We start from the raw sequence: 23,014 nt of genomic DNA, 5'->3' as shown, positions 1-23,014 counted from the left end.
TGTGGAGTTTAAGTTAGTGGGCATCTTTAGGTCAAGCATTTGTCCAGCTGTTCAAGGCTGACACCATGTTCTGGCAAAGGTTGGCCAGCTCTGCTAGTGTTCAGGCTTTTTAGAGTGCATGAGTGGCCAGGGTGTTTGTTCCTTTTTGTAAAGGACAAGATTTTTGGTTCAGAAGTCTTAGATAAGTTGTCAGAGCTGTAACTGAAAGGTATGACAAAGTGATTGCTGCTATTTTGATCTAAAATACCATTGTTCTTCTACTCTGGAAAGATCCACTGATCTGTTTAGGATGAAGTAGTACAATGACTCTAGAAGTGCTTCTTTACTATGGTTTTTGCCTCTCTGGCTCTTTGTCCCACTATGCTGTCAGTACTTGTACTCCCTGTACATCCATACAACCTCTCTACAGCTCTAAGCTGTGCTTAACAGGTGCAGAGAACCAGAAAGAAAAAGTGTAGCACCAAAATAAAAGCGTTTTTTCCAGTCCCGAGGACTTACCTATGGCCAGCCTTAACTGTCCGTTCATGCAGGAGCTGTGTGACACTCAATGGATGTGGAAACACAGGGACTAGTTTATAGTTTTATAACAGAATTCATGCACTATTGTGGATCATGGTTGCTTGGATGTTTTCTCTGAAACATAAAACATACTGTAAGGTCAAATCAGAAATGGACACATATGGGTGGGAACAGGACAGATCCAGCGTTATGCTAAAAATTTGTTTCAGAAGTCTTTTGTACCATTCTGGCTGTGAATGGGTGGAATTCATAAAGCAGATAGTGGTTGACAGTGGTTTGAATGCGGTTGAAGTTCTAGACAAAAGGTTTTCCGTTGTCATCTCTGCATACATAAAGAGCAACTGGTGCCATGTGTTTTTATCTTAAAAAACACTTTGGGTTATGAAAACATCTGAAGTGACTCCCTCTCTCTAGAAAACAAGAGTAGACTACAGCAAAGTTTCTTCAAGAAACGGTGGGGGAAAACGATGAGGGAAATAGTCAGGCTTACACCAGGCTGCTGAAAGTCTGGAAATAAAAATGATTGCCATTGATATCAACAGGTCAACCATTTAAGAAATAAAAATGAAAGGATCTGGTATGACCAACACAAGAAGCAGTATTTCCAGTAACAAACTGAAACCTGGAAGGCTGTTTGACAGGGTCAATGAAAACTGCCTCTGGAGAGGCTGTTCTTGAAGAGAATGATTGTCACTAATAACTTGCACAGCCTCTCCCCTTAAAGGAGAAACCTTTTTGATAACTAATTCATCACATATGACAGATGCAATCATAGTCTCTTTTTCACAAGAAAGGACAAATTTCTTTGCCTTTCATTGTCTGCAAAGTTGAAATCTTTTGCACTAAATATTTGCTTTCAAGGGTGCTTTGCTAGAAATAAGTAACAATCTTGTAATAGCCAAGCAAATACCCTGGCTCCACATCTCCCTTCCAAGATCCAGTGTGAACATAAACCAGATGTGATCCCAACAAAGAGGCATCCTCTGATGTACCAGATGGGACTCCTTCATCACTTTCCCATTGACTAAATATAGTTGGAGGGAAACAATAGTGCCAACACAGAGCACTGAGGTTGAGTGATATGAGGAAAGATTCTTTCCTTCATTCCAGAAGCCAGTGACAGATCTCCGGGTGAGCAAGTAGTGGGAAAACTAAGAGTGTATTTCCTCTTTTATTTTCCCTATGTAATTCTTCCTCCTGGTTGGCCGTTATGGAGTGCAAAGTATTTCCTAGCTTTAGGGTTTGTTTGTTTTTTTTGTTTTTGTTTTTTTTTTAATAGCGATTTTCATCCCTGTTTCAATGTTAACTGCTATTGTGGGTTGTCGCTGCTGCTGTGCTATAGACAACAGCAGAAACAGGAATTTCAAAAATAGAGCAGGAAATTTAACAACTGCAAAAAAACTCCTTACCCTGGAGAGCCATTGTTTATCCTCCTTCATGTATGCAAGCAATAATTATACTCAAGTCTGGTTAGGAAAAGAGATCCATTCTGCATTAGCAAAGAAAATGTAAGGGTTTTTTCCTCTTAAACGGAATACAAAGACTGTTTCATTAAATGTGGCTTTCTGGCTTTAAAAAGAAAGAACAAAAAGTCTACCCATCAAAATTCCCATTTGAAAAATTTCCTTTTCCATCCAGAAATTCAAACAGCTGAATACAAACGGTGGATGTCTTCCTTAGACGGGGGGGAAGAGAGTCCAAGATGACCTTAAGTTTCTCTCTGTTGAGGGTTGTTGGTTGAGAGACACCCCACAAACATACCGCATACTCCAACCTCCTGCATGCGTCATCCAGAGCAGGAACACCAGGCTCATCTTCACTGTATTTCTCTAGTCTACCCTTACCGATGAAATTACAGGCTTACTGTGGGCATATACCAGCCCTGGTGAGCATGTGCCCAGAAATAACAGCAAAGCGGTGGGAGGTCTGTGGCTGAGGGGAATGATGCAGCATTCAAATAGTGACAGCAGCCTCACAGACTCAAATCAATATTTACGTACCTCCTCAGGCTAATGCAGCTTTTTGCCATTGGGTTGGCCGAATGTTTCCCAGCAATTCAGACACGACTTCCAGGCGTGGATTCTGCTCATTTCAGAGGCAAATTTCACCATCTTGTAAGTCACAAGACGGAATTTCTCATTGCTTGAATGGAGGTGAAATCTTTACTCAGCACAACAACCTCTCCTCTAGACTTTAAATGGCTGCCACAGCACTAGAGCAATTAGGTTCTACTTCGGGTAGAATGATTCATGCTTCAATAAATTCAATTTCAACAAGACATAATTATGGTGAGTCACATAATCACAGATTAATCACAGCACCTCCCATTTAGCCATCAAAACAGTGGAGGATTCCAGATGGGATGCATATGATGCTGCTTTTGCTTCACTTGATTCCTTTTCTGCTGTACAGGCTGATCTTATACAAGCTCAAGAAAGTTTTAGGAGTTGACAGCATAGGTGTCAGATAGCATAGTATTTATGGACTGTTTTCCATTTGGTGAATGAACCTGAAAGATAACGAATGTAGCCAGTACCTGTGAGTTCAGCAAGAACATGAGAGTCTCCTATTTGCTGCTGAGCAACCTTTGACATGATGCAACATGAGAAGGGATTGAAGATGCTCAGTGCCTTCTGTAACTGAGCTCAAATAGCTATCCAAGGGGGATCTCACTCTGTGAATTCTTCTGTTGGCTTGGTTCGTTGGAGCTGTAGGGGATGGGAAACATCTTCACATCAATCTCTCAGCATCCAGTTCCTATCTGATGTTATTCAAATCTTGAAAGCAAAACAGAATTCCCCTCTAGTAAGTGCTGTCCCAGATCATCTTTGTCTATTCTGGCTTCTGTCTCAGTTGAGGTATAGTGCTGTCTCCTCCTCTCTCCATATTCCATTTTTACTGTCAGTGAATCTGGAGTCTGCAACAGAATCATTTATTTGCGCTTGTGCTCAGATTGTCTTATTTGAACATCACTCTTAGCCTCACGTACACTTGCCACAAACCAATGAGGGTGAAATTCTTTCTTTGTGATCGGACAATTTGCGGCTGCCCTTTACCAGACCTCGGGTAGGAATGTATGCAGTGGTTTTTTTCCAAATACTGTAACCCAATTTATTCTGTGTGATCAGCTCAGTTTGAATTGCAGTTGGATCATTTTATGGAATTGTTTTGCTTTTAAAGCTTTCATTCTGCAAAGTGGTCAGAAAGGGGTTTATTTTCTTTTCCTTTTTATTGCATTTATTTTTAAGGTGAGAATGGTGGTGGGGGGAACAGGGCAGGAGGGTGTGTTTTCCAACAAGAGTGAGAAGGAAGATTGTTTTTTGACATTTTGTTTTATACCGCCACTGATGAGTATAAAATTTGACAAGCTGATGTTTACTTCTCTGTACATCTTGAGAGTTTTCCTTAGAATTCAGTTTGGTTTTAGAAGTTGGCTAAAGGATCCATGGAGCGGGGTGGGGCGTTGATGGAGATGCTGGTAAATTAACATTGTCAGCAAATTAATAAGACATGTAAAAGAAAAGCCTTCAAGAGCAAATACAAGGTTTCTTTCATCTTTTCTTCTCTCTCTCACCCTCCTCCTCTCTTTCTCTTTAAACAATTTCTTTAAGAGAAATTTAGTGGGGTTTTGTTTTGTTTTTTTTTCCTGGACACAAAAGGAAGATAAGTACTAGTGCATACGATTTCTGGAGAATTAATGTTCTGACAAACAGCAGGTAAAGATGAATTGACAGAGGTTGTGTGCAGAAGAGTAGAGAAGGTGATGCACATATGCAACATGAGTAATTGCATGTCTGAAGGTGGGTGGTGAATAAAATGGTATAGCCATTTTATAGCCGGGGGGGGGTCTGAGAAGGCATGGTCAACCCCTGGGCCATTCAGGAGCCAGACCCCCATCTCTGTCAGCACATACGATCTGAGTCTTTCTGCAGTTTGCTAAGACTCCCTGGTGGGATTCTCAATGGCTTCTGTGGTAGTAACAGCCAGAGGTGCTGTTGAGTACCTCCATACTGGGAATTTCTGAACTGGATGGGAAGAAACCCGAGGAAGTTTCCAGCTGACTGTTTATATGGTCTAGCCAGCAAGCACAGGGTGGGGTTTTGAGTGGAGAATGTTGCTCAGGACAACTGTAAGCCCAAAAAGCCACATTTATTCCATGGCTGAAGCCTGTATCCACAGTCCCAGGAGATTATATTACTCACAGAAAAAGCTTATTAAAATCTCCCATGCATCATAAGATATGCCACCCAACAGGAGGTGGTGATTCTGTCTCAGTGGCATCCGAGTTGTAGAGATGTCCAGATATGACTGTGTGCTCCCAGCAGGGCCTTCTAATTTCCTAGCTTTTAGATGCTACAACAACAGACCTGAAGGGAGAAGCTGGCTTTACGGATGTGGACTCAGTAACTCCATGATCACAGCCTTTTCTCCGAGTTAAGTCTGACCCCAAATTAATGCTAAGGTGGTTTTGGAAGCACTGTGCCGCTAAGAGGTTTGATGGCCCTTGGAAGACAGGATGTTTATTTAGAAAAAACCAAAAAGCTAAAGACAAGATGTCATCCCAGCTAAGCTGCATAAATTCATTATAAATGATACCATGTGCTTCTTGAACCCTCTATTGTACTCATTTTATAGATAATTCTGTGATTTCTTACCACGTAATTCCCTGGAATTGTTGCACTCTACAAACCCATTGCATTCTATCTCCAAGACTGCTGGGATAAAGGCAGTGACACAAAGACTCCACTCCTCAATGAGTCTATGGAGCCAGTTCTCCCATCGTTTTGGTTCAGTTTTGCCGGATGGGACTTTTGGCCCATAAAACATTTTGGGCCTACTTCCAAGTCACAGGTCCTTAAGAACAGAAACAATTCTCAAAACCCTTGGAAGCGTGAGGAGGGTGGTATACCATCACTGAGCCAACTCCATGGTCCAGTATCAAAAACAAGAGCAGACCTGGAAAAATATTACAAAACTCTTCCACTGGCACCAGCGGGTCAGTGTCATTACAGGCAGTGGTGTTGTTCTCAGATAGTATTTCATTGGCTTCCTTCTCCTTTTTCCTCTCCCTCTTTTAAAGCACTTTTTTTCCCCTTGTATTGCACAGTAGGGTTATATCCCTGGAGATTCACAGTGATGAGGAGGAGTAGGCAGAGATCAAAAGCACTTCAAGCTTTGAAAAGATTATTCCTGGCCTCATACCAAGTATGGCAAGCTCCAATCCATCCATCTTATTCAAACAGTGTTTCAAAACTGGTCACCCAACCCTCTTGGATACCGCTTCCCTTTCAACTTTATACAACACACATAATTCTTTGATTTTTACCTTTTAAAGCATGGCACTGAATTCTTTACTAGCACAACTGACTGCTCTTATTTTTCAAATGTGAGGCTGCAGACTTCTGCGGTGTTTTCAGTCCTGCTTGGCCTCTTTCAGGGCCAAAATCTCTCAGTGGCTTCTCAAACTAACTGCACTGATTTTTACCTTGGCTCGTTGACCTTTCTAGAGAAATAAAGCTAAAAATGTTCCATGCATTACTTTGGAAACACGTTTCTCCAGCAATCTAAAGTACCAAAGCAAAACCAAAAGAGCTGGTGCTAATTGTAAGAAGTTCACATGTAAATGGATGCGGCCTGTGTAGATCTTGGCATTCCTCTAAACCATTCGGGTGATTTAATTTGAGGAGCTGAGTGGGGGTAGTAGCATCAATAGCAGGCAAGAATTGAGTACATTTCTAATGTAGGTAGAATGTTCTGTGGTTTCAGACAACTTTGACAAGTTGTTTATCATAGAGGAAGGGATCAGCAGGCTTCATCTTGTCCATCTCTGTTCAGAGAGTCATGAAAGGAATTGGATGTTCAGGAGCATGCACGTTAGCTGTAAGGTATCAAGAGTTTCAAAAAAACTAAAATTGTTTTCCTTTTTTTACTAAAGTGTTCTTAGTTCCAAACTTCTTGAGGTAAAAAGCAATTAGTAGTATACCCATTCATTCATGACTGTTATGACTAGTTAAAACAAATTGATTCAGTTAGTTTTATCTGTGTATTATGGTGATAAATAAGTGCAAGTGGAAGACCTGTCTCAGTGTCACATCTGCTGGACAAAACAGTAAAACACGTCCTGCAAGTTATTCCAGGGAGACAGGTCACAGTCTGACCACGCACTGGTGTGTTTGGAAAATGGATGATTATCCAAGCTTCTGGAAGACAACCAGAAGAAATGAAATTGGTGAAGAAAACAACTCCTTGTTAAAATTCAAAATGTTCTGAATGGATTAGGAAGGAACAACATCAGTTAAACTAGTCATTTTATTTCTCATATGCCTTGGAAAGTAGTAGGTCATGAAAAATGCTCTGTAGATTTTAGGGATGAGATGTGTCCATGTATGAGCATTAGGGACTTCCAGTGAATGTAAAAGGTTTTCAGTGGCGAAGCTAAGTGCATTTAAAATGTGACCTCTCCAAAGAGAGCAGCATGTTGGGAAAGAGAGGAATCTTTGGAAGGCAAGAAAGCACGGGTAAAGCTCACATGATACTGCAAGAGTACTGAGAAGGCCATTCATTTTCTACAGATTTTCCTACAGGAGATAAATCCAAGACTGTCAGTGTATGTGGCCAAAAATGTTGCTAAGAAGATAGCCAAATGAATATGGTCTGAATAGATGCCACTGAAATAGCCAGTTATTTGCTCTTGGTTTTTCTCAGCCCAGTACACACTTAAACACACAAAAAGAAGGAAAAATAAACAGAACAAAAAGTAATTTCTGAGAGATTGGCCTTGTTATCAGCAGACGAAGATACTATTAACTACTGTCATTAAAGCCTCAGTTTGCATCAAGCAGTAAGTGCAATTCTGTATGTCAGAGCCCCACTAAGACTCTTTGAGTAGAACCAGCTGAGCTTTTTTTCATTTCAGATTTTTAATTTCACCTGGTGGGAAGACAAAAGTGTGTGTATATATATGTGTGCTTGTGTATATATATATATATATATATATACTTTTATATATATATATATATATGTAAACATTAGCCATGCTAGATCCTTTTCTAAATTTCATTATCTATTTATCTATCAGTAAGTCAATCAATACTCAGGTAGCTAGACTTTCAATAAATTCCTTTCAAGGGATTTTTCCCAAGAGGGTTAACCACAATCAGAATACAAAGGTCAGTGTAACATGTTCAGAAGGTTACAGTACTGCTGTGAAACTGAAACATCTCACATAGTCTGGTCAGCACCAGACATCCTTAGTTATAAATTCTCTGAAACTAGGCCAGACCATTAGGGTTATTTGATTTGACTGCCTATGTACTTCATTAATACAAGATGCAGTTTTTTCTTCTCTCAGTCTCCATCCAATAAAACCCATTAACAATGCCCAGTGAAAATGTGATTTCTAGACAGATGCTTGGGTCATTTTAGAGAAGACAAAGCAGGAGAGAGAGTTCATTGCTTATGAAGGCAGATATCTCCAAATAGCTGGTTCTTTTCTCTTCCCCCCCCCTCCCCTCCCCCCCTTGCAGTTAAATAACACGCCAACTTTTAATTTAACTCCAAGCTACTGATTCTTGTTCTGCATTTCTCTGCTGAATTAAAGACTTCATTAGCAACTGCTATTTTTTCCTAGGGAAGGTAATTATAGAGTAATCAAGCCAGCTCTCATCTCCCCAGTTGCCTTCATGATTAGTTAAACAGATTGATTTCTTTTACTCTCCCACGGTGAGGGGATTTCTCCGGACCCAAAATAATCATGTGGTTTCATTCTGCAAAGTCTTGGGTTTTGTGACCTCTCTCAGGTGTGGATGCAGAACTGGACACAACAAGCTGGCATCAGTACGTCATTTGAAGGGGTAATATCATCTGTTACCGTATTACTTCTTTTTTCATCTTACTCTATGACCTCAACAGCCCTGTTTAGCTCATTTTCCTAACCAGAATGAACAACCTTTTGCTAAATTGTGTTTTAAGCTAAGGCATTTTTACTGATGGACAGCCTTGCTGTAGACATGACGTACTTACTGCCTTTCTGTTAGGTAGTAACTTTTACTGAAGTATTTTCTTCTTAATTTACCAAGTGATTGATTTTGCTATAAATCATTGTTCTATTAATGCTTGTGTCACCCTTCATCAGCAAGAATTTTATGGCTATTACTCAATCAGTAATGGAAGTACATATCCAAAATGAACCTCACCCTCAAACAGCAGCACTAAAAATACAGTCACTCGCTCTTTTCCCCTGGACTGAAATTTTGAGATCTGTCAGTCAGTTGTTAATTAATCCCTGCTGTATATATCGTTCAATGCTCATTTGTTTTAAATCAAAATATGGGGCTCTAACAATTCAGTAAAACTAATGACAGTAATCCAAACATATAACATCTCTAATGAGCTGTGTTTAATTAATACTGCTAAATAGTAACTGGATTCTGATTGCTATTTTCAAAAAGTAGTACTTAGAAGTTCTGCCAAGATTTTAGGAGATAGAGATCTACTCACTGGGGACTGCTTTCTGAGATGGGAAGTTTCTTGCATCAATACCGATGGTTTTGGAGGGCCCGCGCTCTGCCCTTTGTGGACGTTCCTGGTTCTCAGTTGTGTCATGATGTTCCAATAGAAGATGTGGGACAGCAATGAAAGGCCAAGTAGGTGGCAACAGCAATGTGTTTTTGTTGACTTGTCTCATGCCTTAGCATTGGACTTGAACTGTTAGTTAACCTACAAAATGACACTGTGTTTGTTTGATAACCCTACAAAATTACACTGTGTTTATTTGATAATCCTTACTGTCCAAAGTTGTTTACTTTTTTGATGTTTCTTTCACAATTCTTTAATTCAGCTACTTTGCACACCATTTCTTTTGGTATCAATATCCAATTAGTGGGTTAATATGCCTCTTTGGGCAGCCAGAAAGTTTGAAACAGGTTCTGTTTGTTCATCAAAACTGGGCTCCAATGAAGAGAGCCATCAGAACAGTGCCCAGACCTGGAAAGATGATGTGATATTCAAGTTTGAGATGTTACTACATTTCCATCAATGATGAAATGACCAGTAAAAACAACAACAAAATAATAGTGAAACAAATGTTGGTAATGGAATAGCACTAGAAAGCTCTCAGATGTTTGCTATTTAAGAATAAAAAGTCATCATAATTAAATTCTTACAGTGATAGAATGTGAACGTGACAAGAATATTTGTGGAAAATGATTTAGAAAAAAAAATGAGTGAACTGCCTTTTGGATTAATGAGTTCATAAAGTGTCTGTAGTGCTTGAGGAATGAGGACTGTTCACTTTTCAAGGTTAAGAACAGAAAAGGGGGAAAAAGGAGGATCTGGGTTTCTTGCAGTATTTTATTCCTCTTCAAATTTAGAGACCTGTGTATAATGTAACCCGTATCAGCTCAAGCAGGTCTATTCCTGAGGAATTTAAGAACAAGAAGATCTGAAACTCCCTCTGGTAGCAGAAGGGAAGACAAAGATCTCTGCAGATTTGTCATAGCAGTAAGAGATCTCTGCAGAAATAATTCATTCATGTTGTGGGAGTGAAGTTGATGTTGATCACTCATTACTCAAACTGTTGAAAGGCCCCAGAGTGAAACAAGACATTGGGGAGAGTAAAACTGGTAATGCTCTCTGGTAAACGATGAGAAAGAGTGTTTTGATTGCCAAGACAGTCAGCCCCTCAGAGTGGCAGGTGAGAGTTTAACATTTACAGTGTAGACAAAAGAAGGCAAAAGCAGAGCACCCTTCTAAGCACAGTAATGGGGAAGGCAGCTGTACGTGACCCAAGAACAAATGCTGACACTGCGAGAATCCCCCCTGTATGTAGCAGAGCTCTGTTTGCTTCCATGCTGCTGTGCTATGGCAGCTGCTCATCTCTGCTTTGTGCTGTTCTCTATGGATAGACTGTCAGCTTCAGATGAGAGGCTGCAATACGACTAAAGAGGGGCTCTAAGAAAGAAGGGGACAGATTGTTTAGCAGGACCTGTTGTGGAATGATAGTGGGAAGCAGTTTAAAACTGAAAGGGAAGATTTAGAGAGGATATAAGAATTTTTTTACATAAGAGTAGTGAGGCACTGGTGCTGGTTGCCCAGAGAGCTGGTGGATACCCCAACCCTGGAGACACAGTTGGGCTGAAGGGGCTCCAAGCACTTGATTGAGCTGTAGGTAGGTGTCCCTGTTCACTGTAGGGGAGTTGGCCTAGATTACCTTTAAAGGTCCCTTCCAACGTAGCTGTGTGGAGTCTGTTGTGAGAATGCAGGAATTACTGTTATATGGAAGATGCAAAGTGTGACTGCTTTGCTTGACTGTGCTCTGTGGAAACAAAGAGTGCCCTTCTTCCAGTTAGTACCTGTGGTGGTTTAAGTGCTTACTGAAGGCCAGTGACTTCTTTAAATGGAGCAGACTTTCCTAAGTGCCTTACCATCTGTTCAGTGCTTTTGACAACGTGTTTATGTTGTCAGTCACAAAGGAGGGGAAAAAAAAATCAAAGTGCTTCATATTTTTTGTTAATAGAATATGTTGAGATGACATTAATCATACAGACAGGGAACCTCTACTCATAAGTGAATGCATGCGTTAAACACCACAGCTGTTAATGGACCCTGTTTCTGATCATGGCTGTCATAAGTGATAACAGGCCTGAGACCAATTAAACTACTTTGCCTTAAGAAAAATGTGAACAGGAGAGCTGGGGAAGGATCCTGGCTCCAGCAGCAGTACTGAGGTGAGGGGCTGAAGGGCTTAGTGCTGTCTTAAGATAATCTCCCCATGCTTGGTTGCTCCCTCACTCTCATTTTCATTTTAAACCACACTGCCAATCTGAAAGAGAAGATGCATTCAAAGAAGCTTAAAAACATGGTCACCTTGCATTTGCAAGACCTATGCACCTAGCCAGCAGTAACAGAAGGCAGACCCCTTTTGAATCAACAAGCACTTGATATTAGTGTATTTGTATGATAGCATGGGCTATATTTGGAGCTCGAAAGCCAAACCCTTAGTTATGTGTCACAATGCCACTCTTCTAAATCTATACGTATACTCACCCAGTCCTTTACAGGGTCTGATCTTACAGATCCCAAAGCAAAAGCAACTTGAGATAATATGTAGCTTCAGGTTGGATGCGAGGGAAAAGCTTTTCTGAAAGAGTGGCTGAGCACTGGAATTGGCTGCCCGGGGAAGTTATGGAGTTACCATCCCTGGTGCTGTCCATGAAACGTAGAGATGTGGCACTGATGGATGTGTTTAGTGGGTAGTATTGGTGGTAAATGAATTGTTGGACTAAATTATCATAGAGATCTTTTCCTACCTTGATGATTCTATAGGCAGCTCTATAGATTCAGGCACTTCTTTACAGCCTCCTCTCCTGCCCTCCTAAATTATAGATTGTGTCTGCCAAGCGAACTCCTGAGTTGAGATGGTAGCTGGTTTTCTTGTATGAGGAATGCTGAATTTTTCAACAAGCTGTGAAAGCCAAAGCCCTTGCCAACTTTCCTTTAGGCTTTTTAGACCCAGTGTTTGCATTTGCTTTCTGTTTCAAGTAGGGAGAGATGCGGCAGCCCAGCTAGGATCTCAGTCCCTTTAAAAGTCCTGCAGCAAGTCAGGATATTAAGGAAACACAGGAAAATACTGGGAATCACTTGCTAGAATCTAACTCTGTGACTGCATGCCTTACATGTATTTTCAAACTATAACAGCAATAGAAACCAACCTTTTTTTAGCTGTATAAAAACCAAGAAAGCCAGGGAGTACCAAACACCCCTCTTCTCTTAGATTCAGAGATCAGGTTTAAAAAAAACTCCTGTTATTTTTATGTAAGACATCATGTAGGGTGTTTTTTTTTTGCCTTCCAGGTTTCGAACCCAAGTTCGTTGTTTGAACTAATATAAACTGTTCCTCTTGTGAAGGTTTTACCCCCAGAGGTCTTCAAAATCTATTGCACATTTGAAGAGTCTATTTAACCTTTTCTGACATTTAAAAGAAAACAGAAAGCAAGTGCCTGCCAGCTGAAAAGTGAGTTAAAGGAACCAGTCCAGTTTCTGTCCAACTGGATGAAGAAAGGATAGTCAAATTCCTTCCATTTTACACATAGTTAGTCATGAAATTGTACAAGAGGAATAAAGAAAAGACAATAAAATAGCCTTATTGTAACAGCTGAAGCGAACCTTGGGTAACTGTCAGCAGTGAAATGTCCAGAGAGCATTTGTACCATTCCATTTCATTAAGCTGAAGGGTGGGATTGCAGACTGTAAAAGATTATAGCAGAGCTCTTCTGAAATTTACAGCTCACAGCAGCGCATGGGGAAGTCTCCCTTTCTTGCGTATGCGACAGGGAGGCTGGGTTTTGTCTCTCCGATGATGATGATGTGTAGAAGAAGGAGGTTGCCAGAAGCACCAATGGAAAACAAAATGTGCTCCGTGAAAGCATTTTTTTCCTTCCCCTTAGCTGACAAAATGCAATTTGCACAGTTGGTTTTATTTACTTCCTGAGCTTTTGACTTCACAGGCTGGTTCAGGGCAAGAAGCCTCATGGTTGGTGTTTAGGGCAACGTCAGATCCTTTGGGGGTACAATGTGTAACAGGAACAAGTGCAACAAGGGAGGGGGAACACATACCTAATTTCAAACAGTGCAACCAGCAGGAGCTACACTGTTTTCTACCAGCTCAGAATCTGGACCCAGGAAACTTAAATTCTGGGTAAAATAGGGATTAATGTCTACCTCAACTGTAGCTGCATGCTGGGAAACTGAGTTCTTCTTTCTCAGAAATCCCTTTGGTTTCAGTCTCTGTTCTCCCTTATGACAATGCATCTCCTGATAATGTGCAGGAGGGCAGTTATTTCTCAGTAAAAATGAAAGGGTGCAAGGTTGATGGGTAGACAGTGAGAAAGAGAAATCATTGTAGGTGTGTTTCAAAAAAACATAACAGGCCCTAAATACTTTTGTTCTTGAAGTTTGGCTATAATGGTTAACTTCCCTTGTCTGTGTTATTTCCCCAGTATTGATGAGTTTTGTGCTTGTCAGAGTTGTAAGGTATCTGCAATGATAGGGGTGGTCAGGAGATTTACACTGGTACAGATTTCCAAGAGGAATGGCATTTCCCACCAAACTGATTTCCAAAAGTGAAGAATTGTCAAAATCACACTGGTGATAGTGTAAAACGAAATGATGTGATGTAAATGAAATGCAACCCATGTTTAGAGAAGGTTGGTTTTCTTTTTTTAATACAGAATAATTTGTCTTAAATCATTGCTATATTAATTTCCTTATCTGTGCATTGCCTTGTAGGAATTTGAATTTGTAACTGTTCTCTGATATAGACCTGTAGTTCTTTGGAGGGCTCCAGCTCCTGAGATATAAATTGCTTTCAGCTTGGCCTGTGTTATATGCTGTGCTGGGTACTCGAGTGAGTCTAGAAATGGAATTGGGACAGAAAAGTTTAAGCATTAGGGAAACCTGGGTGTCCTGTCTGCTCAACTGCAATGCCAGAATAGAGAGAATCACAAAAAGTAAAGATTAATACTAACTGAATTTCAGGCAAATAAAGCATGCATGGCAAAACATGCAAACGGAAGAAAACATTTCAATATAGGTAATTCTTCATTCTTCTTTTTACTTAAGAATAATAAAAATGCAAATTCCAAGCAGGAATTTCAGTTTTGGTGCAAATTTCTTACATTGGAAGTTTTGTTTTGGCTTAGAATAAGTTTTGACACGCTGGAAGCTCCCAAAGAGGAGGAATTCCAACTTTCTCACTGCTGCAAGTCCACATTCATTAATTTCCATGGTTTTTTATGTGCAGGCTCTCCTCTGTGAGTTATAAAGGCTTGAGCAGTAAAGCCAAAATCTTTACTGAGGATTTGTACGTGGGTAATTGAAGGATTTAATTCTTAAAAGTGGGATTGTGCTCAGTTCAGTTTCATAATCTTTTTTTCCCAATATGAGTAGTATAGGTTAAAGGAAGTTTTTATTTTAATCATACTGAAGCGATCCCACCAAAAGCAACAAAAACCTGTGAAACAACCACTGAAATTTGTAATGAAGTTTGGACACCTCCAAAACCATTTCTTTTTAGCTTTATCCTGCAGGTGATTAGTGGGACTGGATTCTTGTGCAAAACTGTGAGTTCATGTTGGTTTCATGGCTAGATTTTGTGTATGAAAAGACAATGTACATTCTGAGCATGCACTGCTGTGGGGCTCTGTGTCTTGAGGGATTTTTTTTTTCTCCCAGGTTCAGTCTTTCCCCCCTACCAGATCTGTTTCCATATTGCGGAAGTGACTATTTTGATCAATAGAAAAAGCCAGAAATTTCAAACATCCTCAAGAATGACCTCCCATCCTTCTTAATGTTAGTCTGAAGTCCCCATGCTGATCTGTTCTACTGTCAGATATGGGTTTCTGTGAAATAGTCTTGATTTCAGATTAGACCTCTGCAGACCTTCACAGAATGAGCAGTGGGCACAAACTTGTTCTCTGCAGATTATTTACCCTTGGGAAATTCCTTTTTTTTCAAGTGAACTTTAAGGACTTTTAAAGCCTTGGCAGCGCTTCTGCTTCTGTGTCTCAAATCAGTCATTTAAATTATACCAACATAATTATACTATTGAAAGATCAGTAAGATAAAACTTTAAAGATTGCCGTTTCTCTCACTGGACTCTTCATTTGCCTGTCTGGGTTTTGGATGTTATAACAATCATAGTTTAGAAGAAGCTGAGGATGAAGGAGTGAAGTAATAAGCATGCACTTGTGGTAGAAGACTCAGACCACTGTCCCTCCATCCCAGAGAGATGATGACCAGGCCAGATAATTCTCATGAAAAAGCTTTGCTTCTGCTGGCACCTAAGATTTGTGAACGACTCAGTGGGATGGTGAGAGCTGAATGGGTGAAAAGCTCTTTGTTGAAGCCTGTTGTTTTTTTCCTCCCTGCAACAGAAGAGAAAATTGGGGTGTTGAGTGTTTGGTGGAAAGCAAAACAAAAACATAACCATATCCCTACCAGGCCTGGATCCAGCCCCATGACAGTCTGTTTTCCACTGGCTCTCAAAATTTACGTAAAGAATAAAGCAAAGAATGTAACTGTTCCTTTGCAGCTTCTGCTCTGAAAATGTTCTTAACGAGTTCCCCTTTTTAACTCTTCTAATTGTCCATCCTACCCTGGCACTCCCTGTGCCTTTGAGACACCAGAGATCCCAAGCATCTGAAGACATAAAGCCAGAGTTAAATGGCATTTTACATTCCAGGAAGCTCCCAGAGAGCCACCAATTTCCCCTCACTCCGGGAGGCTTCAGAGAATCCAAAGAACAGCCCCCACTTTTCTGGGGAACCAGATCAAACCACAGCACCAAACAAGTATGAAATTGCCAAATATTTTCTTATTGTCTTGGGGAAAAAAAAAGAAATAATAATGAAGACATTTCTAGTTCTTAGTGATTTACATCTGTGATGCCAAGGGGAAGGGATACTTTGCTTCCATTAATAGCAAGGTACTGAGACATGAAAACTAGTGGAGCATTTCAAATGTCAGCAGGAAGGGTGGGACGGAGTCCCTCTGTGGAGTGACAGCAATTAGCACAACCAGGATGGGGACAAAGTGAAACAATTAAGTAAATGACTAACTCAGATGCATCTTAGGTGTTGGATCACCTCAGTGATTTTTGTTGTTTTCTTTTTCCCCCATTCACGTGTTTTGGCAATGCACTAATATTTAACTCTTCTGCCCCGTCTCATCTTGGCCTATTTCTTCTTACTTTTCCTCAGTGGAACAGGATTTGAAATTCATTTAAATGGGAGAAAAGCATATTGAAAAGGTGGCCTTGGGCCCATGTCAGACCTGCTTCTGTTTTGGCTCTATCACTATCCAATAGGTAAAGCCAAGATCCTGGATTCTGGGAAGTAGATGTGGTTCTCCACTCATTACAAACAGAACATGCCAAACAGATAACCGCCCTTTCTTCAATTGCAGCTGATCCTGCAGCGATTATCTTGCTGTACTCATCCACTGCCCACAGCTGTCAGCCTCCACAAGCAAAGCCCTCATCCCTTGAGATCCCACATTTTGGTTGCACCTTGGAAAGAGGGTTGGCCAGCTGGCTGCTGGCAGAAAGGCCAACTCTGAGCTCAGGTATTAAGCACTATGATCAAAAAGATACCACTGAAGTTTCAGTGGGGTGAGGTTTCGCAGTGAAATTTTTCTATCTTCCTACCAATTAAACCATCATGCTTCTGAGACTTTATCTGAATGGCATATGGGTGCATAAAAGCAACATGTCCTTATGCTGTCATAAACAGATGCAAGAAGCCCTCCTGTTAGAAAAAGGGAGATGTATTAGTTCAAGAAAATGGCTTCAGTTAGCAGAAGTACATCTGCATCTGATGACTTTTGGAGCAGATGGGGCTGAACAGGGTCGGTCAGGAGCACAGACACTGTGGCGTGGAGCAGAGCACAAGTACATATTCCTGTTTACAGAAGTGCCCGAAATGCTCACAATGAACATTGCCAATCATTGTTTTCTTCAGTGAGATGCATCAGTCCCTTCCTAGGAAAATCACCCCGTCCCTCTTTTTCTCACGGACTGTAGCACTGAGGCTCAGCAGCATAGGAGCAACCAACGTAGTTTCAATTAAGACCCAACAAAAACAGCTCTTACTATGCTATAAATTCTATATTTATCCTGCAACACCAGCCCCATCCTGAGCCTTTCTCTCCCTTCTTTAATTGTTTGCAGAAATTTTTCCATTGTGTTTTTTCCCCCCCCATTTTTTAGGACCAGTATTGCAGTATAAATAGTCTTTTTTTTTTTCTTCTTTTCTTTCTTTTTTTTTTTTTTTTTTCTTTCCCGTTTCTTCTCTTTCTCTATTTTTGCTAATAGTTTGGTTTCTCTACTTGGCTGAATATACATGACTGAGGTTTTGTGATATAATTGCATGATTGCTTCCAAATTTTCCAACCAATGGGGCATCTAATCAGTTGAAAAAATTCATTATCCACTGATATAAGATGGAAGGAAGGCAAGAAAGGTTTCTTCATGTGTCATTTCCTTCTCTCTCTACACCCAGAGCAGGGAGAAAGAAAGACAGCTCAGCTGCAAAAAAGTGACTGCTAATCTGATCATTGCTTTTTGTTGTGCCATGCTCCCTCATATGGAGATAACCCACCCTAATCAGACTCAAGGGCACTCCAGCTAGAAAAAAAAAAGTGAGTGAGATCTGATGTGTGTTATAGAGACAGGTTTTAATTATATTTTCTGTTGATCTCTGTCCTGAAATGTTTGATTTCATCAGGTTTGGTTGATTTATTCAGCCTCACTGTTGCAGCACAAGAAAAAGTAAGGGGTCTGACCTCAAGATGCTGCTACATTGAGAAAACAGGTTAAAACCCCTGGTTAAGAAGAAAAGAGATTGAGGGGGGAAGGATCACATTATCCTCTTCCTCCATCTAAAGATTTTTCAGCTTTCTTAAGGAGTGTAAGCATACTTGGTGAAATAGGAAAGGAAAACTTCTTTTCTCTGCTTCTCATTGACACTGAGAGATCAGAGACTGGCTTTGATCCCCAAAGTCATTGCATTCCCCACTCTGTTCTCAGGACTATGGATGCCAGAAGAGGCAGAGACTGAAAGCCACCATCCTTTCCTCCTCTCCCCCCTTCTGATTGCTGTGGACATGTGTGGAGCACAGAATCTCCCTCCTCCTCAAATGACTACCTAAGGGTCAAAATCTGAGCTGAAGTTTTCACCTCGCTTGAGCAGACTACCTGAAAAACATTGCTATCACTTCTCAAAGCTTATTTGTAAGTATTTACTTATTTGTAAGTACCAGCATTTCCACTGTCTTGCACATCCTGACCAATTTCAAAGTGCAGAATCCAACTTACAAAACAAAACAACAGTCCTCCCCATCACCTCATTAATTTGTTTGTTTTTTTTAAAGTTAAAAGCATCTCTTTTAGGTGAAGTTTTCCAATTATTGTTTGCTACTTTCACATTAAAAAAAAAAAACAACAACAAACCCTTCCAAACATTTTATAGAATAAAACACAACTTATCTGAACAACTCCAAAAAGTGACAATGAATGTTTCCTGGTTAAAGTTAGGATTAGACTCAAAATCTTACTTTGAGTCACTGGTATGTTTCATATATGGTTTCTCATTTGTAAGGCATGAGCTGTACTTAACCTATAGTACCAAGTCATTTACTACAGGTCCTTCTGAACAGGACTTTTCTATTTAAATATTCTTTGCAGGCTGCTCTCTGAAGTGCCCTGGATCTCATTAGAAGTGTGGTATTTTCCTCTTTCTCTAAAATTAAATTTGGTTTCCAATTAAAATCTGGCCCCTCTGACAGACACTTTGTTTCACTTTCACGTCCAGATTTCTTACCATGTTGACCCTACTAAATGCCTCCAGTGACTTGTAAAAATAATAAGGATTATGTACAGCTGCACAGATCAAAAATTTCCCCAGCGTTCAATTGCTATCATGAGCCTTTTATCAATCTGCTCTAGAGCAAAGAGGGAAACAATTTTCCCACCCCATGAAATTGAGATTTCATAAATGTTCCTTTTCTACGTTATGATGAAAAGATCTTTCAAAGGTTTAGATTTCTTTCATAAAAACAGACTCCCACACCACAGGGGGGGATGCTGACACAGTGGTTAAGAGATTCTCCTGGGCTATGGAATAGAGTTTCCACCTGTAGTTCTACATGAAACAAGTGACAAAATTCAGAAGACATGTTGGCCCACCTGACTTCCTGATGCATTAAGCTGGGACTGTCTCCCCACCTCCCTATTCCTGAATATGGTATTCAGATTTCTTGGTCTTCCATTTTCAGGGTGACTTTTTCATGCCAAGTATGAAGACATAAGGCAAAAGTGCGGGCAGCTGTCACCTAGCATAAACCTCAACTCCCAAGCATGAGGTTGCCAACACCAAAATCATGCTAAGAACAACTCCTGGCTCCCCAGTAAACTCAGCAACTGCTTGAATTCATATGTAATTGAATGGTGCCAGCTAATAGAAACATAATACCCTGTTACATAATCACAACAGCCTCAATAAATGTGGTTTGAGTTATTATGTAGTACTTCATTAATAGACGATAAACACACTCATAAATCTAAATTAAATCCTCATTTGGTAGGTGCTTCATTTTGAAGGGGCATCCGAACATGTCACTGAAGTCAAATATCAGCATATTTAAAATCACGTGATGAATCCTTGTCCAGATGTTTCTTCAGATCTTGTTGAAGGGCCAAGTGGAAGAATGTCCTTGGAGAACAGCTTCATACAGCACAGTCTCCTCTGCTGCTCACACGTTTTGTCTGAACATTTAATCTGTACTAGCACACAGGCATTCTGGAGGTCACTTCTGGACAAGATGCTCAGGAGGATCTGAAGCAACAGCCAGATGGTGTATGAACATGTCAGTATTTCAAGCTGGATGACCATCCACTTCCTCCTGTAAGATCCTATGAATAAAGGAAACAAAAACAGAGAGACTGAAGGCCAAGAAACAAGTTATTTTAACTATGTGTCACTGTTGACGAGAACAAGATGAAAACACAGACACTGACAAGCATTCTTGGAGGGGCTGTAGGGGTACAGTGTCCTGTTCTGGGCAATCAATTAGCACTGTCCTGGGAAAGGGTTTTTGTGTTGTTATAGCTGTGAAGACAACTTGAACTGATCACGACCTTCCACAGTAGCTTGTGAACTTCCACAGCCTCAATTACTGCCATCTAATCTACATATTTGGTCAAAACCAAGAAAGACAGGGAAACCCTACAGTCAGCACAACTAAATTAGTGAATAAACCAAAGACTGGTGTGAAACTGTAGCTGAAAGTTCCATATAGACACTATGGCTTGATTTCCATGTGCTTTAGGAATTTTCTTCAGACTTCCATTGATAGTTGTGTTTATTTGAACACCAGTAGCCTCGCAATAGAGAACAGTAGCATAAACTGGAGTAATTCCTACTATTTGTCCCATTGTGGCTTTGAGGAATGCGTATGTGAAACAAGGAAAAATTCTAAGATCAGCAAATTTCCTTAAAGGACATAGGACTGTTCTGATTACAGCTGAACCTCCAGAGGAGCTGTGTAAGCTGGACCTCTGAAAGAAAGCTGGCATAGGAAAATGAAAGGTTCCTTAGCTACGTAAAGTGGAAAAGGGAGGCACTGCACAAATAAGGGGAGAGAGAATCCCTCATTAGGACAACCTGATGTTGGTGCATTGCCAGCGTCAGCCAAGGATCACCTACTCACTCACAAGGAGTAGGTGGGATACTGCTGCAAGGTTAAAAGCTGGAAGAGTGGAGATCAAAGCTTCGGAGCTAATCCTAATAAGTATGAAGAGAGACTACATGAATGAACCAGCAGAGGAAGCATAATCTCCTGGAAGTGAATTCTAATGAACAATTTAGACAACATCTGATTTAGACAGCCAGTTCTACTAGATTAATTTCTCCCAGGTCAGTTCTGATGGTAGTAAGGAGAAATTGGGAAGTATATGGACACTTTGTTTTAGTGCTCAGTAGAGGGGACAATGAAGATCAGACTAATGAAAGAACACAAAAGAAATCTTACTTCATTCCAGACCTCACTTAAGGGTTGGCAGTGGAGATGAGGGTGTCTCACTGGAGATCCCTGTGTACCTGAGGTCTTCTGAAGGTAAGTAGCTTCTTTCTTTTATTTCTTTTGTTATAGCTGTTGCATTTGAGCATACCCTTGCTTGCTGTAGCTTGGGCCTTTGCTGCTCTGCTGTTATTGCTGTGCTTTCAGTTTCGTTATGGTAGTGAAAGAAATAGAATAATTAAAGTAATGAGACTCTTTAAATATAATTTACTTACCTACTGAATTTTAGCTTAAACTAAGCTTGGTTAGAAGCTAGTGTCTGAATAGAACCAGAATCTTCCAGTGGAATTAATGGATGCCACAATCCTTCCTGAACAGAAGATGTGCATGATTTATTTATTTTTGCTAATGCACATAGGATGTTATTGCTTGCAGCAAGAGAAAAACTTCTTCAGCCCTAGGTTTACAGCCACAATGTGTGCCAGGGACTGTCAGCCAGTACTGGTAGTAAGCCCTAAATTTCAGTCCAAAGCCTGCTGTTTAGGAAGGAAGATGCTCAGCCTGTAATGCTGGTGTCCTGGTCACTTGGACCAATAGTGCTTCCTTTGGGAACTTGTTCAAGCAGTAGATCACATGCAGGCTTGGAAGAGAATTTCTCACATACTTTGAACTCTGAATGGTCTAATAGAGACTTTAATAAAATGCAGGCTTGCTTGTATTTCTGCATGCAACTGACATGTCCCTGGCACTGCTGAAATGTGTTTGAGTCAACACCATAGCTCTCTTCCCTAAGTCCATTGCTATCTTTGATCTTTGTCTATGATGGAAAAGAGTACCTCCCTTCCCTGCTTCTCCAATACGTAGGATGCTGTTGGCGTGAGTGGAACACATGAACAATTAAACAGGAAACACCTTCAAACATAGTATGCAGGGATATGTCAATCTCTTCAGCAGATGCAGAAGGCATGGGGATCACAGGAGGGCAGATAAAACCTCATGGAACTAAATCCTTATCTGCATTTAGGGCTTGATCCAGGGACTTGCTAGAGTTGATGAAAAATTCCAGTGGACTTCAAATATGGCCTTTAAACCAAAAAGGAAAGAAAAATTGGGGGGAGGGGGAGGGGGAACAAAGCATTAAAAAGAGATAAAGTTTACCCAAAACAAACCAGATGTTTCACCTCAAATCCACTTTCTGTTTCCATGAAAATAAAGGCAAAGAATATAATGGCTGCTGGGCATTTCTTTGGGTCAGACAGCAGGGAACCAACCAGTGAAAGGCTCTGACACACGTGGCCTTCACAAGCTTCCCGTGTCATAAATGAGTCATGACAGTAGCATACTCATAAATATATTGGAAAGAATAATGTTAGTCTAAATGGTTTAATTCAAGCAGTCAGAGGCAGTAAAAGGCAAGAAACATATTCAGCTTGTCTCAAATGCCTATGTCCTTCATTTTTCTTATTATAAAAAGAATATTTATAAATACACATATTTAATATTCTGTATATAAGGAAAGCTCTTAACTTCATTTTCTGCCTCAGTCAGCCATGTGTTTGGGAAGCCAGAGGAGTACTGGAGTTTGCTGACTTGAACTGTTGAAGTTACGGTCTCTGTGGAGCTTTTAATGTTGCTGAGGAAGCAGAGTCCATGATTTCCCAAGCAGAGATGACAGGATGGAGCAGAGCTGCAAGTTGCTGGTGTGTGTGTGTTGGGGGGGGGGGTGCAAGCTCAGGCACACTGCTTTCATGGGACTTGCCAGTGGTTATTGAACCGCAGCTGAGCTTGGAATAGAGCCTTTGGGTCTTGTCATCCTTTGGTGCCTCCCAGGAGCTGAGGATGAATACAAGACCTGTGTTTTTCCTGCATTTGCAGGCATTAGCAAGATTGTCTTCATTTGAATGTGGTGAGGAGCCTTCAG

General features: G+C 40.6%; 1 long non-coding RNA gene across 2 annotated transcripts in view; it reads left to right on the top strand.

The window, feature by feature from the left end:
* LOC116653662 overlaps nucleotides 1-23,014 on the top strand; it is a 424,305-nt gene that overhangs the window by 30,361 nt on the left and 370,930 nt on the right. For both annotated transcript variants that reach the window (XR_004307914.1, XR_004307915.1), the window contains exons 2-3: nucleotides 18,104-18,307; nucleotides 19,660-21,189. This is a non-coding gene — a long non-coding RNA (uncharacterized LOC116653662). The remainder of the gene's footprint in view (nucleotides 1-18,103; nucleotides 18,308-19,659; nucleotides 21,190-23,014) is intronic.

Source organism: Coturnix japonica, chromosome 7 (genome assembly GCF_001577835.2).
Source record: "Coturnix japonica isolate 7356 chromosome 7, Coturnix japonica 2.1, whole genome shotgun sequence".
Classification (NCBI taxonomy): Eukaryota; Metazoa; Chordata; class Aves; order Galliformes; family Phasianidae; genus Coturnix; species Coturnix japonica.
The sequence above is the reverse complement of the archived record's forward strand: the minus strand, read 5'-3'. Positions and strand labels throughout refer to the sequence as shown.